At 41.4% G+C, this 22,647-nt stretch overlaps 1 protein-coding gene across 5 annotated transcripts in view; it reads right to left on the bottom strand.

Moving 5' to 3' along the window:
* The window catches only part of LOC109917720 (neurocalcin-delta), a 262,408-nt gene that overhangs the window by 152,871 nt on the left and 86,890 nt on the right, over nucleotides 1-22,647 (bottom strand). For 3 of the 5 annotated variants that reach the window (XM_048596090.1, XM_048596094.1, XM_048596092.1), the window contains exon 2: nucleotides 14,352-14,403. The exons of 1 other annotated variant lie outside the window; for it this stretch is intronic. The gene's annotated coding sequence lies outside the window, so the exon portion shown is untranslated. Of the gene's footprint in view, nucleotides 1-14,351; nucleotides 14,404-15,730; nucleotides 15,912-22,647 lie in introns of all 5 variants that reach the window. One more of the 5 variants, XM_048596091.1, reaches the window with a different exon arrangement.

Below are 22,647 nucleotides of genomic sequence, written 5' to 3'. Positions count from 1 at the left end.
TTTTGTGTCAATGATTTCTAAGCAGGTTCTTGAAGGTCAGACTGACTATTTTCTTTCGAATAGAGATGTTACTTAGTTACTGTAAATGGCAGATCGAGGGGTAACATTCTTTCAGTCAATCATTCACTTTAGGCTGCAGTCTTTCAGCTAGTCAGCAACTGTGCATGCACACAGCTTGGTGGACTTTATCACCTCAGGGTGATGAGCTAATGAAAACGCTTTGCCAGAGGCTGTGGATCCCCAATTAATAGGTGATAGGTCTAATCTTTGAACGTCAGAATTATCTCCCATTAGAAAATGGGTTCACATGAACTTGCTGATGGTTTTAGAGCCACCTGAGCACAAGAACCCTAAAAATGTCTTGAGGACTTTCGCATTCCTGGGGTCTCCCACTGTAAGAATTTAGGGAGGTCCCCCACACCTTACTGAAACCAACAGAAACTCAGCAGCAGCTTATTTTCTGCACCAGTCTCTCTTCAAACTGGAGGAATTCCAGTGGAACTTCAGGCTCGTGTTTATGGGCACGAAAGGAAGGAATCCTTGTGTGTCGGAAAAAAAAACAAACACACGAAATAGGAACAGGAGCAATGTTCCCTCTACATTGCATGCATGAACAGTGGCAAATCGGTGTCAGCATGGACTTCTGATTCCGGGCCCCAGAGTCCCATGCAGCCAGTAAGAAAATTAGAGGGAATGTTGACCAGGAAAGGACCATTCAGCCCATCAAACCTGCTCCACCATTCAACATGATTATGGCTGATCCTCTACCTCAACACTTTTTGCTCACTCCCTCCCCATACCCCTTAACACATTTACTGTCTAGAAATCTATTTTGTAAACACATTCGGTGACCTAGCTTCCACTACCTATTTGGTAGAAAATTCCACAGGTTCAACACCCTCTGAGGGTAGAAATGTTTCCTCGTCTCAGTCATAAATAACATATCCAATATTCTGACTGTGACCCTTTGTTCTAGAGACCCTTGCCAGAGGAAGCATCATTCTACATCTAGTCTGTGCAGCCCTGTCAGAACTTTACATGTTTCATTCTTCTAGACTCCAATGAATACAGGCTCATCGACCTGATCTCTCCTCCTGAGACAACAGTGCCAACCCAGGAATGAGTTTGGTAAATCTTCACTGCACTGCCTCAACGGCAATTATATCTTTTATGTAAGGAGACCAGAACTGCACACAGACGTCAAGTGATGCTTGCCTTAGCGTTGGAGCTCTTGTGATGGGTCTGATTTTACATGAGAGCCTGAAATTCACCCAGGTCCCAAATCAGAAACAGAGGTCTCACTGTCACTTTTCCAATCCGAGCAACACTGGACTGATCCATCCATGGTGACCTGTATATGTATGAGATTCACATGACTTTAATGCTAACTGTAGGTATGACAAGAATAATTTTCAACATTTGCTTCCTGTTATTTGCCAATCTGCCAGCATTCTGTGTACAGTCAAATGAAACATTATCACCAATATTTGATACAATGTTGTGTGAAGAAAGTTTGAAGCTGTCTGGAAAGTCCTAGGTTGTGTTTGTGACATTGCTGGTTTGGCCATGTCCGTTATCTCATGCCTGGGTGGGTGTGCAGAAGGATGGTGGTGGTGGTGGTAGTATGGTGAATCCACTACAGAACTTTGTAGCTAATGCACGTGGTCCCTGCAACTTCTCTTTATTTGCTGTTTTAAGCCCTTTATATTGGAGGCAGTGAATGAAAAATCCGATTGGAGCAGAATTTTGTTTGCTCAAATAGTGAGACTTATTCCTTCATCAGTGGTTAACCACTGATAGTATAAAAAGGGACCAATTTGTCCCACCGCAACAAGGAGGAACCTGACTTCTATCATTTGCAACACTACCTGTTGATGATCCTACATTCTGTGCCAGCACACCTCTCATTTATAGTTTCGCTATCAGCCATACTCTCAAACACGCCCACCAGTATATTTCATGAAACCAATGCTTTCAAATTTAATAAATTATTAAGTCACCATATTACTGCTATGACACTTTTTTTTAAAATGTAGTGCCAGCAACACAATCTGTTTTCTGGTTTTCCTTCACAACTCTTCTCCCTCCAGATTATTTTCCACAGTTACACCAAATGGATGCTGCCATTTTGCAGTTTATCAGTTAAGAGACAAAGGAGAAAAGTTCTCATCTTCTCATAATTCACATTAAGTCCTGGTTTAAAGATCCTAGATAAAAGATAAATCAAACCATTGTAATATCTCTTATACCATTTATCTGTTTGTGAATTTGAACAAGCAGCTTTTACCTTTGATCTAGTATCAATCACACATAGTTAAAAACAAAATTGCAAATCTTAGATGGAAGCCCCTGATTTGAGTTCTCCCATTGTAGCTCAAAACCAGGACGACACTGAAATTATTTCAGCACCAGGCAGAAATATAGTTTAGTGCAAGTCTATCAAAAAAGAAAGCAGCAGGTCTGGGGCACCACATACAGAAAACAACTCTCAACAGTGATCCGAAGTCATCAGTTACATTCCTGAATTAAACAAAACAGCACGAGGAGATGCATGTAACTTTGTACTGTTATGATCACTGTGGAAAACCTGTCTCAAAAGATACATAAAACACAGATACAATATAAATCTCTCTCTACTCTTTACTTCTATTGCTGTCTTGCAGGTGATGTCTCACTGAGGAATGCTATTTTTGGATACTCCATTAATCAATTAAATGCCTACAAACATGTAAATCTGCTTCCAGTTGTCCAACTGTCATACAGTCTGTCAAATAAAAACATTATGACTAACAGTGACTCTACAATTTCTAAAGCAAAGAGCAAACTGATATGATTTATAAGATTATAAATTGAAGTTTTAAGTGTTGTACATTTGAACATAAATTATACATCACTTACATCTTCCAAAAACATTAAAAGTAGTGATTAGTGGCAGTTTTACGCTGCATGCTAACGTTCCCAGTTCAGTGAATGGAAAAAGGAAATCGAGCACAGGGTAAAATTGTTTGTTGATTCATTAATGCCCATTTTGCAACTTCACAGAGGACTAATATTCACCTCTGATTTATGAGGGTCCAGATCTGACAGAACTAATGAACAGAGATGGCAGAGATTAAAAAAAATCAAAAAATTATCAAAACGTCCTGGACATCATATTTAAGATCCTCATAAATAGAAGGCATTGATGGTTAGTAACTGTAATCTCTGCCTATTATATAAAACTGTTGTGTAATGCATACAGCTGACATACTTTAGGGAGTTGCCAGCAGAGTGGTACACAGTCATAAAGGAATGACTCTGAAAGTTCTCAACATTAGAAATGAGTAATGAAGACACTTGTATCCCACGATCGAGTAAAACATCACTCCACTGGAAATTGGTGTTGCATTTTCCTGTGTTTCCCTTTCATTGAGTGGGATTTCTAAGATGTACTTCATGTTAAGAAAAGGTTGGTTAAACTCTTTCTAAACTCTTCACAATGCTGTGCCTACAGTATCAAGGGATGAGTAGCCAGGAAAAATTATTCATAAATGCAAGATTACAGAACCTGGTAGCAGTCCTTGACATCTTTAAATATAATTTGAAATACTTAACTCAAGTTAGCAAAACTATACATTGTCAATATTGGGGAGGAGAGGGTCGGAAATTGTGTCACACTGGTACCACGTGAGCCTGATTTGTATGTATTTGAAAGTTTCAAACTGCTTCAGAATGGACATCAATGACAGAAATCCCAAAATCAGCACCCTCTGCCTCCTAGTAAATTAGGTAGGTTCAGAACTCCTTAGTGTGTCAAGAGTAATTCCCAATCCATTTTTGATCAAGCCTACTCCATTTCCAAACAAACTGAAGGGAACAAAATTGGACAAATTCATCTGACCCTTTCTGTGGGACTTTATACATGAGGAAAGTTCTTATGTCTGTCTTTATCCCTATTTCTGTACTTCACTAATGACTAGTTCAATTTTCAAATCCTTTTTCTTCTTTCTTTCCAAGTGATACATCATGACCAATCGGACATTAGCTTTGAGAGAAGAAATTCCTTCCATTCTCCAACTTAAATGGGAGACTCCTTATTTTGAAACTGTACCCCATTGTTTCCTATTTCCCCACATGGGGATCATCCTCTTCGAATCTACCTTGTCAACTCCCTCAGAATCTTATATGTTTCAATAAGATCTCCTTTTATTCTTCTAAGTGATAATGAATATAGGTCAAAACTATTTAATCTTTCAACATTAGACAAATCCTTCCATCCCAATAATAAGCCTGATTTAGCTTCTCCAAACTGCTTGCAATCCAGGCATGTCCACAAGACCATAAGATATAGGAGCAGAGTGAAGTCATTTGGCCCATTGAGTGTAGTCCACCACTTGATCATGGCGGACATATTTCTAAACCCCATTCTCCTGCCTTCTACCCCCCAACCCATTCCTTGATCCCTTTACTAATCAAGAACTTATCGATCTTTGTCTTAAAGACACTCAATGACTTGGCATGCACAGCCTTCTGAAACAATGAGCTCCACAGATTCACCACCCTTTGGCTGAAGAATGAAGAAATTTCTCCTCATTTCATTTCTAAAAGGTCATTCCTTCACCGAGGCTGTGCTATCGGATCCTAGTTTCTCTTACTAGTGGAAACATCTTCTCCACATCCACCCTACCCAGGCATCTCCGTATTCTGGAAGTTTCAATGAAATTCCCCCATCATCCTTCTAAACTCCATCAAGGCCTTGAGTCTTTAACAGCTCATCTTATGACAAGTCCTTCATTCCCAGTATTATTCTTGCGAACTTCCCCTGGTTCCCCCTCCCAGACCAGCACATCCTTCCTTAGATATAGAGCTCAAAATTGCTCACAATATTCCAAATGTAGTCTGATCACAGCCTTGTACAGCCTCACCAGTACATCCCTGCTCTTGTATTCTAGCCCTCTTGAAATGAATGCCACCATTACATTTGTATTCCTAACTGCCAACTGATCCTGCATGTTAACCTTAAGAGAATCCTTTTGTTTCAGATTTCTGAAGCCTTTCACAATTTACAAAACAATTTACGCCTCTGTTCTTCCTACCAAAGTGCATAACCTTACATTTTCCCACACTGTATTTCACCTACAACTTCTTTGACCACTCTCCCTAGCCTGTCCAAGTCCTTCTGCACCTTCCCTGCCTCCTCAACATGAGCTGTCCTGCCACCCATCTTTGTGTCATCTGCAAACTTAGCAACAATGCCTTCAGTTCCTTCATCTAAATCATTAATGCATAACATGAATCATTGTGGTCCCAACACAGACTCCTGCAGAACTAGTCGCCAGCTGCCATCCTGATAAAGATTCCTTTATCCCTACTCTTGGCCTTCAGCCAATCCTCTATTCATACGAGTACCTGACCCTAACACCATGGGTCATTACCTTGTTAAGCAGCCTCCTGCACGGAACCTTGTCAAAGGCCTTCTGGAAATCCAAATAGATCACGTCCACTGGCTCTCCTTTGTCTACTTGCTCTTTATTTGCTCAGAATTCTAACAGATTTGTCAGGCATGACCTCTTCTTGATGAAGCCGTGCTGACACAGTTCTACTTTACCATGCACTTCTGCAATCTCATCCTTAATAATGGACTCTAAAATCTTAACAACTGAGGTCAAGCTAACTGGCTTATAATTTCCTGTCTTCTGCCTTCCTCCCTTCTTAAACAGGGGTGTTACATCAGCCATTTTCTAGTCCTCTGGGACCCTCCCTGACTCCAGGGATTCCTTGAAAATCACCACCAATGCCTCTCCAATCTCCTCAGCTACATCATTCAGAACTCTGGGATGCAGCCCATCTGCTCCATGGGATTTATCTGCCTTCAGATCTTTCAGCATCCCCAGCACCTTTTCCTTAGTGATGGCCACTACACTCACCTCTGCCCTTTGAAGTTCTGGTATGCTATTGGTATCTTCCACTGTGAAGACAAATACAAAGTGCTTATTCAGTTCCTCTGCCATTTCTTTGTTCCCCATTATACTCCTTCAGCCTCCTTTTCCAACAGTTCAATGTCCACTCTTGCCTTTCTGACCTTTTATATACTTAAAAAAATTCATGCTTATTTATTTTATGAGTTAGCTTACCCTCGTATTTTATCTTCTAACCCCCCAAGCCCCATCCCCACCACCTTTTTTAGTGTCTCTTGTTGGTTTTTAAAAGGCTTCCAAATCCTCTGGCTTCCCACTAATTTTCACCACATTGTACGCTTTTTCTTTTGCTTTTATGCTGTCCCTGACTTCCTTTGTCAACCAATGACTTCCTCGTCTTCCTCCTTTATACGTTTATTCATCCTAGGGATAAACTTCTGCTGTGCCTCCCAAATTACTCCCAGAAACTTCTGCCCTTGCTGCTCCACCGTCTTCCCTTCCAATCAACTCTGGCCAGCTCCTCCCTCATGTCTTTGCTCAATTGTAATACCGCCACATCGGATTCCAGAATCTCCCTCTCAAACTGCAGGGTGAATTCTATCATATCACGGTCACTGCCCCAGAATTGCCTGTTCCCTAGTGGGGTCTACCACAAACTGCTCCAAAAATAAGTCTTAAAGACACTCCATGGAATTCTTTTTCTTGAGATCCGCTACCAACCTGATTTACCCAGTCCACTTGCATATTGAAGTCTGGGTGGGATGGGATGAACCCTTCAGTGGGTTGGTGCAGACCTGATGGGCTGAATAGCCTCTTTCCGCACTGTAGGAAGTCTATGATTCTATGAATTTTTCTCATGTATAAAGTCCCATAATAGTCCCAAGTAGGACGAAAGACTAGCTTTGGGAAAATAGCCAGGAGAACCAAGGTAGGCAGTGAACAAGAGTTCTCCCAGAGATGCTCCGGCACCAACACCATGAGGAGCTCAGCATAATGGATGCAATTCAGAGAAATTGCTGATCCAAGAGACATTGAGACAGGTGTCAAAAAGTGGTCTGTTCCGAGCCAAAGTGAACAGGTTAGGAGGTCTTGGGGTATTTTTTTTTTAAAAAAAAGGGTTGGAACACCAGAAGCAGTATGAATGGGTGGGCAGGAGTAGACATTGGGGCTTGGAAGCTACTATACATCTCTCCCTGCTACAACAAAATGCTACAGTCCCCTTTCCCTCTGCCAGAATTTTCTCTATGTTCTTTTGTGCTGGAATGGAGAAACGTTGCCTGTAAGACAACCTGTTTTACTGAACTGACCTTTCGGAAAAAAGGGTGTTTGTGGGATGTTACTATCTTAGAACAACTCATCAGTTGTGGTTAACATAATATATTATATTATCTTGTTAAGTATTTTGACAGAGTTACAGTTAAGCTTTTTTTTTAAATTCTTTGTCTGTATTTTAACTGCAGTGTAAGAATAAAGTATGCTTTGCTTCAAGCCTGGTAGTTTGAGCAATCGAATTGCATCTGAAACAACACCTTACCACTTGTCTTTTTAAAAAAAAATGTTGGGGTCTAGGCTATCTTTATATATTTTGAGGGGGCTTGTTCTGGTCCATAATAAATTGAGGGCTCTTGTCATGATCAAAATCTCTAACTTCAGGTTGGGTTTTTGTTATTAGACTTTAAACAGTGAGTAGTGAATGTTGGTTTTCTCTTCTCAGGTGTTGCATTCGGTTGAGTCAAATAGGGTGTGCCTTGCCTAATAAGGCTGTTTCAGAGGCTAAGAGTTTCCGGAGTGTGAAAGGAGTCACTGAGTGGTTTACAGAAGGTGCATAAGGCACAGCCTTTGGAATTGGCAGGCATGTTGGAGTTGGGGTTGCCTTTGAGAGTGCAAAGAGGGGAGGTAATTGCAGCAATAGCTCAACATTTATGATTGCAAGTAATGCAGAACCTTTGGAAATTGCTAAAATTCAATTGCAAGTGAAACAGCTTGAATCAGAGGCAAGGGAAAAAGAAAGAAGCACAAGTGAAAGGAAAACACAGTCTGAAATATGGTTGAAAGCAGAAGCAAAGCAGAAAGAAAAAGAGAGAGAAGAGTGAAAAAAAAAGAGAAAAAGTGAGTTTTTGAAGTTTTGCATTTTGGAAGTTGGAAACGAAAACTGAAAATCGATTTAGAAAGGACACAGGTAGAGGGGAAAAAATAGGAGCAGTGATGGCGACAGTGATGAAGTGCAAATCCATCGTAGTGGGGATCTGTTTAAATATGTCCAAATTTACCAAATTCAATTTCAAAGAGAAGGACATAGAAGCCTTTTTCATTTCATTTGAAAAGGTAGCTAAATAAATTAAATGGCTGGTGACCATGTGGGTATTGTTGATTCAAACAAAATTGGTAGGTAGAGCTAATGAGATATTTGCATCACCATCAGAGAAGGTATCTGGAGACTATGGTGAGGTGAAAAAAAAAAGCATTCTGAACTGCATATGAACTAATGCCAGAAGCCTAAAGACAATGTTTTAGGAATCTAAGGAAGCAACCTTGACAAAAATACAGAGTCTGAAAGGATCAAATGAAGTAACTTTGACAGATGGATAAAAGCACTGAAAATAGAGCAAACATATGACGCTCTTAGATGATTATTTTGGAGGAGTTCAGAAATTTACTTCCTGATGTAGTGAGAACTCATGTGGCAGAGCAGAGAGTTAAGACAGCAAGATTAGCAGCAGAAACAGCAGATGATTATGAGTTGGTTCATAAATCAAAGTTTGGCTTTTGACATCAATTTCAATCTATGAGGGATAGAAATTGGGGAAAGAGAGAAATCCTCAGGCGGTAAGGGAAAAGGAAATCTCATCGAAGATAGTAAAGATAGTTTACCTCAGGATATAAAAGGAAACGCATGAAGGGGAAAGAGAAGTAAAAAAGCTCAGGTGTTTTCACTGTAGGCCACATGAAGTCGCAGTGTTGGTGATTTACAAAAAGCACTGGGAAGATGGATGTGGGAAAACAGGATAAGCCAGTGAGTTTAGTGAAGTGGTATAGGAAAGCACAGCAGAAGCTAAAAAGCTGCAAAAGAATGTACATCTTGATCAGGGGTTGGTTGAGAAGAGCCAGTTCTCCTTTAAGAATTTACTCGCATGGGTGAGGTTTACTCATGTATGCCAAGAGGCCCAGGTAAAGAAATTGAAATTTTAAAAGATACGGGAGCAAGTCAATCTTTGATGGTAGGAGATGAGGAGATATGTAATTCAGACAGGAATATTGCTGAAAAAGGTGGAAGATATGCAGAATTCATAGTGAGAAGAGCAATGTTCCATGAGATAAAGTGAGGTTGGAGAGTCCAGTGAAAAAGTGATGAAATGGGGGTTAGGAGTAATAGAGAAATTCTCAGTTCCAGAAATACAGTTTTTACCTTGGTAATGATACAACTGGATCACAGGTGGAAGTGATGCCTACTGTGGTTGAAAAGCCAATGGAAAAATCAGGCAACTGAGGTGTTCCAGGAAATATATCTGGAGATTTTTCCTGACTATGTGGTGACAAGGTCACAAAGCCATTAGTTGAAACAGGAGGAGAAATCAAGGAGTAAAGTCAGGGAAGTTGAAGTTCAATGATCAGAAATTAAGTTTTTTTCCTACCATTTGATCAAACAAGAACAGGTGGAGTACAATATGGATATTTCTAGTGTGGAGAAGCTAAATTGAATTACAACAGAAAGATGAAAAACTAAAGCAGTTGCATCAAAATGTATACATGGAAGATTGAGTGTATCCCGGAATGTTAACTATCCTAAAAATGACGTCTTGATGAGGAAATGGAGACCGACACATATTTCAGGCAGATGAAAAATGGGCAGAAGTTCAACAACTTGTGTTACTGGTGGGTTATAGAAAGGAGGTGTTGCAGGTAGCAAATGAATTACCATTTGGAGGTCATTTTGGCTTAAATTTTCCTTAATCCCGAATAAAAAACATTTTTTGGCCTGGAATGCATGAAGAATGTGGTTGAATTTGGCCAGATACGTCACATGTGTTAAGTAAGAGGAAAACCTCAGGCAGTGATAAAACTAGCACCCTTAATACTCATTCCCGCATTTGAGGACTTTTTTACAAGAGAGTCTCGCGGGATTCGAACACGGGTCCCCAGAATGTTCTCTGGGTCTTTGATCAACAGTCCAGCAATAATACCACGAGCCCATTGCCTCCCCATCACAGCTAAAAATATTGCAGAAGAGTTACTCTGTTTTTAACCAAATATGGATAAGCCACAGAAATATAAATCAGATCAAGGGTCAAATTTTACATCAAAGTTATTCAAGGAAGTTATGGATAGCTTAGAAATAAACAACTACAATACAGAGAGTGAAGAATCATGTTCAGATGATTCTGAATTAGACATTTCTCAAATTAAATTGGACAATGATGAAGTTCTCAAAAATTGGGATAAATTGAGTTACCTTCCAGAGGAAGGTCAAACTAACAGGAAAGAGTTATTACTATTGCCTGGGGAGATACATGGGAATAAGCTGGGAAATACTATTTTGATTACACATAATGTAGATATAGGAAATGCTGTTCAAAGTAAGCAACATCCTTAGCCCGCAAAAGTTGGTAGATGTTCAAAAAGAGATGGAAGCATGCTCAGAGACGAAATAATCAAAAGGGAACTACAGCGAATGGAGCTCACCCATGGTAATGGTGCCAAAACCAAATGGTACCCAATGATTATGTGTGGACTATCACAAAGTCAATACAGTTTCGAAATCTGATTCATATCCCATTCCACATTTGGAAGACTGTATTGAGAAGGTGGGACAAACAACTTATATTTCTCAGTTGGACTTAGAAGATACTGGCAGGTACCTTTATCCAAAAGAGCAAAGGAAATTTTAGTTTTCATGACACCCAACGGACCACACTTGTTTAAAATCATGCCATTTAGTATGAAAAATGCACTAGCCACATTTCAAAGACTAACCAATAAGGTCATTTCAGGGTTACCCAATTGTGTGGTGTACATAGATGATATGGTGATTTTTAGTCACACATGAAAGGAACATTGGGACCATCTAGCAGAATTATTTAATCAATTTCAGAAGGCAGGCTTGGTGATAAACCTGGCTAAGAGCGAGGTTGCAAAAGCCCAGTTATGTTCCTGGGCCATGTGATTGGCCATGGACAAATGGACCCACAGGATGTGAAAACAAAAAAAGTTATTGGGGAGTTTCCCATACCATTGACGAAGAGGAAGTACAACAATTCCTGGGACCGAGTGGTTTTTATTGGAGGTTTGTAAAGAATTTTAGCAGTGTGATTCCTTCATTGACTCACCTGAATGGAACGGTGTCAGAAAGCATTTGACAACCTGAAAGCTGTGTTTACCGCTGCTCCAGTGTTAGCCACAACTAACTATGCAAAACCATTCAAGGTGACTATCGATACAAATGTGGGTGTTGGTGCTGCACCCTTACAAAAAGACGACAAGAGGATAGAAAAACCTATTGGATATTTTTCCAGAAAATTGAAGAATCAACAGAAATATTCCACAATTGAATTTAGTGTTGGTATTGGCTTTGCAACATTTCAAAACTTTTGTCAGTAATGTATCCGAGACAATTGTATTTACTGACCATAACCCCTTAATGTTTTCGGAAAAATTTGGGGAAAATATACCCAACTGTTTAGATGGAGTTTATAATTGCAGCCATTCAATTTGAAAATTATACATGTGGTAGGACAAGAGAACATAATTGCCAATAAGTTGTTGCGACTTTAGTCAAGAAAGACAGAGGCATTTGGTGGCAGGAAGAAAAAACCAAACTGAAACAAACAGATTGTAGTAGCGACTGTTTGCAAGCTCAGAGGCCGACTACAGACCCCATCCCTCTCCCATGTAGCAGTCCAAGATTTAGCTGGCTTGCTGCCATTTTTACCCGAGTTGAATTTCTGACCAATCTCAAAGATTTCTTGTTTCCACCTCTGGCAACATTGTATGACTTCACCCCTGTCTTGACTCATTTGCTGCTCCTTTATGCCATCGGTTACATGTCTAGATTTGATTTTATAACAATTCACTCTTGGCTGATTTTCCTGCATTATAAACTCCATAAACTTGTAGTCATCGAAACTCTGGGTCTCTGTAACTTAACTCCCAGCAGTTTGCTTTCCCATTATCACCCTAAGTTTGCTCACCTACATTGGGCTCCCACTCAAGGAACGGCATGAATTTAAAAGTCTCATCCTTGTTTCCAGATCCATCCATGGCCTTGCCCCTCCCTAGCTCTATAATTTCCTCCAACACAACCCCATCTCTTCACATGGGGTGGCACGGTGGTTAGCACTGCTGCCTCACAGTGCCAGGGACCCGGGTTCAATTCCACCCTCAGATGACTGTCTGTGTGGAGTTTGCACATTCTCCCTGTGTCTGTGCGGGTTTCCTCTGGGTACTCTGGTTTCCTCCCACAGTCCAAAAATGTGTAGGTTAGGTGGATTGGCCATGCTAGATTGCCCAGGTCAGAGGAGGATGTGTGGGCTGGCTAGATGATTCTGCAGTCTTGGAGACGGCCATGCTGGGTTCAGTGCTTCCTAAAAGCTTTGCCTGCAACACCTGGGAGTAGTTACAAAACAGTAGACTGCATTAAAAAAAACTGACAGATTGTGTAAATAGAAAGGAAGGAACATGCTCTGGTTCTTGTGCTTTTCGCATCCAGGCTGCAGGTGCTTAAAACACACAATTGGGTGGCCTTTCACGTGACTTTTCCATCCAACTGCCCATGGATCCAAACAAGGTCATGGCTCGTGTATTCCAACTGCAGCTTGACTGAATAGTGTCTGGGAATTCCTCTCTCAGCCAGAGTCCTATTGTGTTGATGGTCATGCCTCATGGTTTGTGTCCACCCAGTTGAGTGGGTGAATGTCTGGATGATGTGCCATTGGGATTCGGAATATGGTTCATGTACAATCTTAAGGCTATCGTCTTTGGTGGGCTGGTGTCAGAATATAGAGAGTGTACAGTGACAAACGTTGTGTAGCCTATCTTTGCTGTGTGTTCAATTTACCGGAATGCAGTTATAATCTCCACTGGGTGGCACGAGTGGCAGTGATTAGCACTGCTGCCTCATTGGCACGGACCTGGGTTAGATTCCAGCCTTGGGTGACTGTGCAAACTCCACAGACAGACATTCTCCTGGTGTCTGCGTGGGTTTCCTCCGGGTGCTCCAGTTTCCTCCCATAGTCCAAAGATGTACAGGTTAGGTGGATTGGCCATGCTAAATTTGTCCCATATAGTGTCCAGGGATGTGCAGGCTATGAGAAATATAGGGTGGGTGGCTGGATGGAATGCTCCTTGGAGGGCCGGTTCAGATTCAGTGGGCTGAATGGCCTGTTTTTTTTCTTAAAATAATCAATTAGGTCCCTAGCCAGTAGACTGAAAAGCAAACTTTGCGTAAAGCAGGTTATCATGACACTAGCAGCTGCACACGAGGAGTTAATGACCTCTGCTCTAGCCATTTCCATTCACATTCAGATTGGATTAAAGACAGTCTGCTTGTAAACATCGATCGGAAAGTCGAGAGTAGCTCCATTTGAAAAATAATGGACTTAATGTGCTGATTTTGTGGAATGGATTTTCTCTATTTGATAGTGAACTTGATGGCTTTCCAATGATCTGATACTTCAGCAGCAGGACAATGTCCTTCCTCTCCAACAAAGAGAAAATCTAACAATCAATAATTAAATTGCTTTGTTTGAGTTCATCTTCAAAGGATTTGAAACAATACTTGTACCTGAACTTACCTCAGGATTAGATGTTAGTCTGACACTGATTGCATTGCACCATGAAAGAACTGAACAACCCATTTGCACTTTTATTCTTTTGATATACATGTTTCACAATTGATATCAAAGCTTGCAAAGAACACAGCATTAAAAAAAATCAGATCTGAAGCAATAGCAGAAAATGCTGGAAACACAAAACAGGTCAGTCAGGATCTGTACAGAGAACAGTTTACAAATGTGTGGCACTGCACTTAAAGCTGTTCACCAACCACAAATAAAAGGAAATAACCAACGTTTTTGACAACTAAAAGCAGAAAATGCTGGATATACACAGTAAGGCAGGCAAAATCTGGACAGGGACAAATGTGGACTAGGCCACTAACAGAACCTCACTCCTCTTCTTCAAATGGTGCCGGTGCCCCAAGACCTTTTACATCTACTCGAGTGGGCAGACAGGACCTCAGGTTTATAGATTCATGTGAAAGACAGCACTTTGTTCAAACTCAACTCTAGATGTTTTCTAATCAACCTGTTCAGAGATGCTATGACACTTCTGCAGCAGGTACGACTTGAACCCAGGTCTTCTAGTCCATACTTAACTCTAATGATCCTGCCACAAAGCACATTACTGGACAAAAACTGACCTGCAGCCACTAACTAAATGAATTCTCATTTTTGTTCCTACCTAGTAATTCTCTTCACTTATCTTCACAGCTGCAACCTTGGACTTCTGTTTCCTGCAAGAGACAGAAATAATAATAATAACATTCAGTTCATTGTGAACTCATGCTTCTGAAAGGGAGCACTGCCTCTCAGAAACAAAATTCCAGTGACTATGGGGATGAGTTTCAAATAATGTTTAGAATATAAAAAGTACCACATAAGCCTATCTGCACTTCTAAAGTTTGTCATTAGAAGCACAAACTCACAGAAGTTACCATAAAATACAATCTTCCCCACAAGCTCATTCAGTCATTGAATTGACAATTGAAGGAATATTCTGTCGCTACACAAATATACAAGATAAAATACACAGGAGCTACACTTGCTATCACAATTAGAGCAGCAATAAAAGCAGCAATTCAGCTAAAATGAGCAAATCTGGAATAAAAATAGCCAAGATCAGTAAATGGTGACAGGAAACTGACTGTTGTGAAAACCTCTGGTTCACTCACCCTTATGGTCAGGAAATTTGGCATTCTCACATTAAAACTCCAGACCCAGCAATTGGTGGACTCTTAACATCTGTCTGAAACATCCTGGCTGAGCCAGTTGTATCAAACTGCTATAGAAACGTAGAATAACGATAAAGCCAGACATCAATACAGCATCAACAAAGGCACGGTCTAGCCAGTCAATTCCAGTTCATCCTATTAGCCTTTGCGGCAGTGTGTGTCAAAATTGGGACGGCTGTCCCATAGACTAGTCAGGCATTAACCTGATATTGTCATAATCACCCAGAAAGGCACTATCCTGGACTCCTTCAAACAGCCCCTGACTATGAAGCAGGATATACCTTCCAGGTGGTAGCACAGTGGTAGATAGTCAGGAAGGAATTAACCTCGAATCTAATCTCAATGCAGTCTCTTCACATCAGGTCAAGTATAGGCGAGGAAAGCTCTTGCTGATTACTGTTACATGTGTAGGCCAGCTCACTGCACTGTTATGAGCTGCTGCTCATGGTGAGAGCGGCTACCACCATCGACTTTAACAGTAAAGAACCACGGGGTGGGTTTGCTTAATGTGGTAGAGGAAAGCCACTCTCTAGTCTAATCATGAGAGTCGTTAGTTGTTAACAAGATGTAGTACATTTCATGTTAGCAACTGCTAACATGTTACATTCATATGATAGACATTATTAGAGGCTTTGAGGAGGATTAGTTGTTAGGCCTCACTCCTTCGTGATCCTAAATTACACTGCCAACAAGGCCCTATACTATCATCATAGTGAGTGGGCTTACGGCACTCTTCAGATTTAACCCTTTCAGACCCATGTACAAATCTCCTTCACAGCTTTGTTTTACAACAAATATGTTCTACGTTACTGTACACAATTCCACTTACCACAACCCCATCTTGCTCCAGGTCTCTGAATTTACAAATTCAGGCAGTTTGGAATTTTGAATGCTCTCCCAGAATGCATTCTCTTTGGTCTCAGAGGACTCAGTTTGCTGGAATCTGTTGTCTTTGATGCTTTCCTCATAGTCTGAGGTCTGTGGGTCCCCTTAAACTGGAGGATCTTCAACTAGAGGACAAGTAAATTTACTCTTTCAGCTTGTAAATTAGTACACAATTAAGAGGCCATTCTAAATCTCAAAATGGTTTCAGGATGTCCCATTCTGTGTTCTATTTAGCCAATCTCTGAAATTAAGCCTTCCTAGCAACATTATTTCTGATGACATGTCTTCCTAATGAGATTATGTACTTTGTTTGCTTAAAAATCTTTTATTCCACAGTAACAACAGTTCTGCTGTTGCACTTTGATGTTATATTGGAGGGATTTTCCATGTCTTGCAGCTAACATGAAAGAATTCTGTCCTGCTCAAGTAAAATGGAGGTTTCCCAATGATTGCAGTTTCACTGCATGAATCCCATTGCTCACAATTTTAATGAACAATTCCAACTTTAACCAGGGCTTTACTGAAAGATTCCCTACTTTTTCCACAGGCTGAATAAAGTCTCTCCAACATTTTGTCCCAATTAGATCAGGTCTGCTCAAACTTTTAGTAATTAACATGATTAATGTTCGGTAGTCTGTCTTTTCAATGTCCCTGGCCCTCAGCCTCAAATTAATGTCACTTTTATAGCCCTTTACTTCCATTTTGTAGCTTTGCCTCATGGCACATGCTCATTTTGGAGAGGACACTAAAGAATTATTTTTAACTTCTCGCTATTCCAGTCTGGATTACTGCACCTTTTCCCGTGACCCATCAGGCATTTTAAGTTCTCTTGTAGAGCATCTGGTATCTGCTTGCTCACCACTAAACTCCGACTCTCACAGATCAGCTTTCTGAAGAAGAGTCACACCAGAACTCGAAATATTGATTGGAAGAGTCTCTTGCAGTTAACAAGATGTAGTTTATTATATGCTAATAACTAGCTTCAAGTTACATTGATATGACGGCTAAAAAAATGTAAGTTCAGTTGCAACGAGTTTTTTGCTGTTTTTGCTGGGAGGCCTAGTGAGTTTTCTCACTGAATCTATGCAAATGCACCTCATTTTCCTGCCTAATCCATCCCTCATGTCCCCTCTTGTCCAATTCCAGCTCCATTTTACCATGCACCCCTCCCACAACAACTCACCACTGCTGCGATAGCCCAGCATTCTTGGGGGCCAGGATCATCTTGAAAAGCTCACTGTCCACCCAGACAAGCACAGTCAGTCTGGAACCATGCACAGTTCCTGACATTTGCCTGGGATATGGCAGACAGAGAAGGGATTTGGTACCTTTCTTAGCAGCCAGAGACTGAGAGACCCTGCTGGATGAGGCGTGTAGAGGCAAGAGGTCCTCTTCCTCCAGGACCAGCATTGGCAGTCATACCAGCTTGGTTGCCACCCAGGTCAGTACAGACTCAACCATCTGGATGAATGCCCAGCACTAAAAAAAGGTCAATAACCTCCATTCCATTAGCATAAGGGCCACCATTTTCTCTCTGCTATCTCAAACTCAGTGCATTTCTGCTACTGCATCCTCCTCCCACCAAGGCTTGTGTTCTACCACTCTCACTAATGCCTGCAACATCTTCCCCACATCACCCTGACCCACTCTAACTTCCCTTAATACTTGCCTCTCTCTTGTTCCAAGAGAGAAACAGCAGTAGGGAAGAAACAGTCGAGAGGTGGTGGGCAGCCCAATATTCAGACCCCCACACCCCATCCCTTATGAGGAGAGGATCCTGTCTCTGATCACTCAGAGCAGCTGACTAAATGTGTCCAAGCCCATGGATTGGTATCAAAGGCTGGATTTGATTTATTGCGCTGGGATCACACCCTCCCCTAGTGAAGGTTATCTCCCCTGACTTCACAGAAGTCTGCTGACAACCATGACAAGCTTCCTGGCTTTATGTCTCTGATAAATGCACAGCAACGCTGTAGTACAGTGAGCCTGGTATCTCTGGCTGAGGGGGCAAAGAGCATAATGACAAGGCAATACACAGCAGGGATGCTGGGATCCAGGTGGCTCAGTGTGAAAGAGCACACTGACAGTAGGATGCAGCCTGGTCCAATCCATGAGCCAAGCATAAAGTGTCCTTGCTGCAGCATTACAATAAAAGAGTTGCTGGCGAAACCCGAGAGCACTGGTGTGCAGAAGTGTCCTGTAAGTGAATCAGAGGTGTGTCATGAGGATTGTTACAGGCTGACACATATCAGATGCCAATGTTTGTGCAAGAAACTTGAATTACTTCTTAACAAAATTAAAGATGAAACAAGATGCTCCTGTCATCGTGATAGGTCCCATTGGACTTCTTGTCCAATTCTGCCATGAAACTTGCCATAGCCCACACAACTCAGACTTCAGATTCCAGCCATCACTACAGAGACTTTGAGAACCAGGCATTGAGTCTACCTCCTTTCAGATGCTTAGCAGTTTTGTCCAGAAGTCCATATGACAGCATCATGCTATAGTAGTCCTCTGCATTAATCCTTTAAGATCCGTATAAAAAGTGTTGTGGGTAAATCACAAGTTACCTTTAATTCAGCTACTTAAGAAATCTCACACTCAAATGCTTAAATAATGAATTAAATTTTATTACGTGTAACAACTAAAAACAAACCCCTCAAGCAAGCAGGTGTAAGCCTGCAACACAACTTAATTATTACGTGATTAATATGAAAATCCTGGCCAGATTTCACACCAACAGTAGTCTGTCTCAGGGACTCTCCAGGGTTCAATCCTTGAATAGTGTTATTCTTCGAAGTTCTGTTGTTGAATTTTGAATTCTTATGCGGATTTTTATCCTGGTCTCTAAGGAGATCTATTGATGATTTCCGACTTACTGCAAGTCTACAGCTGGCCTTCTTATCAAAAATAATTCCTTTGCTTCTTCTTACATTTGGCTGTCTGTTTGAAGACACAGCTTTCCTGTGATTAACTCCTTAAAAATTCTTCTACAGGGCAACCCTTGTCTTTTGTAGACATAAAGCATCCAGTTTATCAGGCAGGTGTCAAAGCAGTTTCGTTTATGTAATCTTGACAAGACATGGTTAATTGCTCGAGTCTCTGTAAGAGCTTGTCTTTGTTCCTTAACGGATTATTCCAGACAGAGTTATTGCTGCATATAATAGCTTATCTTTTGATGAATCAGTTACTAAAGTTCTGAAGTCTATAATATCACAACAGTTTGAAGGTAACACGGGCACTGCTGCCCTGGGGAACTCCCATATCTTGTCGCCAGAACGGCTCAGTAGCACCACGACTGAGGAGGTTGGCTGAGTCCTGAAAGACACATCCATTAGTCTGGACCTGGTCATCTAGGAACCAACAGGACGGAAAACCTCTGACATTGTCCTTATCAATTATCAGTTGAAGGTGCATTTGAACGTGTAGGACTGACCAACCCCCTGTCCATGTGACAATGAAGTCTCACCTTCACAGAGGATAATATCCATTGAGAGAGTATGGCCACTCCTATTATGCAAAATGAGAGCAGCCTGACACGTCAGAACTGGGCATCCATGAGGCACTTTGGGCCACCAGTAACAGAAGGGGTGTATTTAACCACAGTCTGTAACCCTATGGCCTATAGGATCTCTCACCCTGCCATTGCCATCAAGCCAGGACATCAACCGTTCATTCAGGGGCAGCGCCAGGCATACCTAAAAATAAAATGTAAACCTGGTGCAATTACAATAAAGGGCTACTTGCATGCCAAACAGCAGAAATAGCATGCAGTGGACAGACAGAGTTAAATATTCTCACAACAAATGCTTCAGAGCAAAGCTCTGCACCCTGCCACATCCAGTTGTGAATGATATAGACTTTTAAACAGCTAACAGGAGGAAGCGATTCCACAAAACGTCTCATCCTCAATGATGTGGGAGCCTAGCACATCAGTGTTGCAAATGACGAGGCATTTGCAACAATCTTTAGCCAGAAGTATCAAGTTGATGATCTATCTCGGTCTCTTCCAGAAGTCCACAGCATCACACATACCAGTATTCAGACAATTTGAAATCACTTCATGGTGATGTCAAGAAACTGAAGTTACTGGCTACAACAAAGGCTATGGGCTCAGACAACTTTCCAGTAACAGTACTAAAGGCTTGTGCTCTAGAACTTGACACTCCCCCAACCAAGCTGTTCCGGTACACCTACACCACTGGTATCAGCAATGTACAAAATTGTCCTATTATGTCCTTGAACACAACAATCAAGTCAAATCCAACCTGGCCATTTAATGTCCCATCAGTCTATTCTCAATCATCAATAAAGCTATCAACAACAGTGCTATCAAGCAGCACCTGCTCAACAATAACCTGCTCAGTGACATTCAGTTTGGGTTCTGCCAGGGCAACTCAGCTTCTGACCTCATTACAGCATTGTCCATATTTGAACCAGAGAATTGAATTGCAGAGCTGATGTGAAATTGACTGGTTTTGACATCAAGGCCACATGCAAGAATGTGGCATCAAGAAGCTCTAGCAAAACTGGAGTCAATGGAAAATAAGTGCAAAAACTTTCTGCTGGTTGGAGTCATGCAGAGAACAGACAGAAAATTACTGTGGTTGTTTGAGGCCAATTATCGGAGATCAAGCATATGACCTCAGGACTTCCTCAGGGTGGTGTCCTAGGTTCAATCACTTTTAGCTGCTTCAATGACCTTTATTCCATCATAACTGAGGGGAGGATTATTTACCAATGATTGTGATGTGAAAAATCACTTGCAATTTTTCAGCTACTTAAGCAGTCCATTTCCAAATGCAGAAAAAATCCAGGTTTCAACTGATGTGACAAACATTTGCACCACACAAGTGCCAGGAAACAACCATCTCCAAACAAGAGAATCTAACTGTCTCCCTTTGATATTCAACAGTAGTCTCATTGCTGAATCCTCCATTATCAACATCGAATGGTTGCTATTGACCAGAAACTGAACTGGGCTAGCCATATAAATACTGCAACTACAAAAGCACATCAGAGGATAGGAATCCTGCAGTGTGTAACTTACCACTGGACACCCCCCACCCCACACCAAAAGTCTGTCCACCATCTACAAAGCACAAGTCAGGAGTGTGATGGAATACTCCCCACTGGTCTGGATGGGTACAGCTCCAAAAACAAAACACTCAAAGATCGACAGCATCCAGAACAATGCAGCCCACTTGCTTGACACCTTATCCAACATTTACTCCCACAACAACCAATACGTAGCATGAACCATCTACAATGCACGCTGCAACAGCTCAAAAAGGTTCCTTTGACAGTAGCTCACAAATTAATAATCTGTACATCATGGAAGGAAAAGGGCAACAGATGCATGGAAACACCACCCCCTGAAGATTACTCTCCCAGCCACGCACCAATCCTGACTTGGAATTGTATTGCTGTACTTTCACTTGTCATTGAGGGAGAAACCTGGGACTCCTTCCCTTACAGCACTGAGACAGTAACCGCATTACAGAGGGCTGTACCAGTCCAAATAAAAAGCTGCTCAAGGCCACATTCTGAGGGGCAATCATTGATCGGCAATAACTGCTGGCTTATACAACAGAGTGCACATTGCATTAACGTACAATTAAAAAAAATGCTTAGTTTTATTGGTGAGATTTAATGAAGGAGCAAGAGGCAAACAGGATTAGAGTGGAAAATCCAGTGCTCAGGACCTTGGCAGTTGAAAACACGGCCAATAATAGTGCAGCAAAGGAAATCAGACTTTAGCAGGAGACCAAAATTGAAAGACAGCAGTGATGGGGAATATCCACCCATACAATTATCATTTACAATATCTCCACTGCAACAACACATTTTCTCTCCTGAAAATTTGACAGCCCTTTGGAAAATGATAATATCTGATTATGATGAATAAGGTACAATCACAAGATGATGACCCAAAACCACAGATCATACTTTCAGGAAAAAAAAAATCAGCAGCTTGGAGGAACAGACAGAGATTCTAATTCATCAAAACATAAAAGCACTCTAGCTTGATACACTGACTTGGCTAATATGTAAAAAGTGAAATACAATGGGAAATTTAAAAAGAGTAAGCAGCTGAAGCTGGCCTGCAGTGTTGGGGAGCTTACTTTCTCTGTACTTTATTCAAACTAACAGCAAAAGGAAAGGAAAATTACACCTGCACTGCCCCTACAGTGCACTGCAATTCACATGTATATCAATGCAGCTTAGGAGGAGGATAACCTGGAGTCAGTATATATGTGCAAATAAATTGAGGAAAGCGTGTGGTCCAGTAGCTATTATTGTATTTGATATAGGAAACTTCAGACTACTGGGGGAGGTGGCGGGGCAGCAGTCTTCCTGACATGGTTTCCTGAAATTTGTTTGACTGCCCTCCACGTAGTCAGGCTGACGAGACCCACCGGGGCATTAGGATGTGGAACGAACACAGCATCAACGACATTCAGGTTCCCCTCCTTGGGCAATACTACGTGAATGCAGAAAGAGGTAAAATGAGGCATGGAAGCTGGAATCTCCCCCTCTCCCTTGAGCAGGTTTCTCTCATGTGCAGGTTCAGTCGCTCTGTAGAAATCTTAAGTCCCCAGATGGAAGTACAGGGAAAGTCTACAAGGTTGTGCTTTGAATAAAGGTTAAGAACTGACAGCACAGATGAAGGAAAAAGTTCTGACCTGCAGTATTGGAAGCCAGGCTTGGTAAATATTTAAACCAGTAAGAGAACAAATGCAGAAATATTTCTCCACGAAATTAATACAGAATGTGCAAAGCACTGCACTGGGAGATGGTGGATGTGGAATCACTTGACATAGGAAGTTAGTTAGGCGATAAAAGGGTTCTGAAAGGATA

The sequence above is a fragment of the Rhincodon typus genome, chromosome 4 (genome assembly GCF_021869965.1).
Source record: "Rhincodon typus isolate 14 chromosome 4, sRhiTyp1.1, whole genome shotgun sequence".
In the NCBI taxonomy this organism is placed as follows: Eukaryota; Metazoa; Chordata; class Chondrichthyes; order Orectolobiformes; family Rhincodontidae; genus Rhincodon; species Rhincodon typus.
This window is presented reverse-complemented; position numbering and strand designations above follow the sequence as displayed.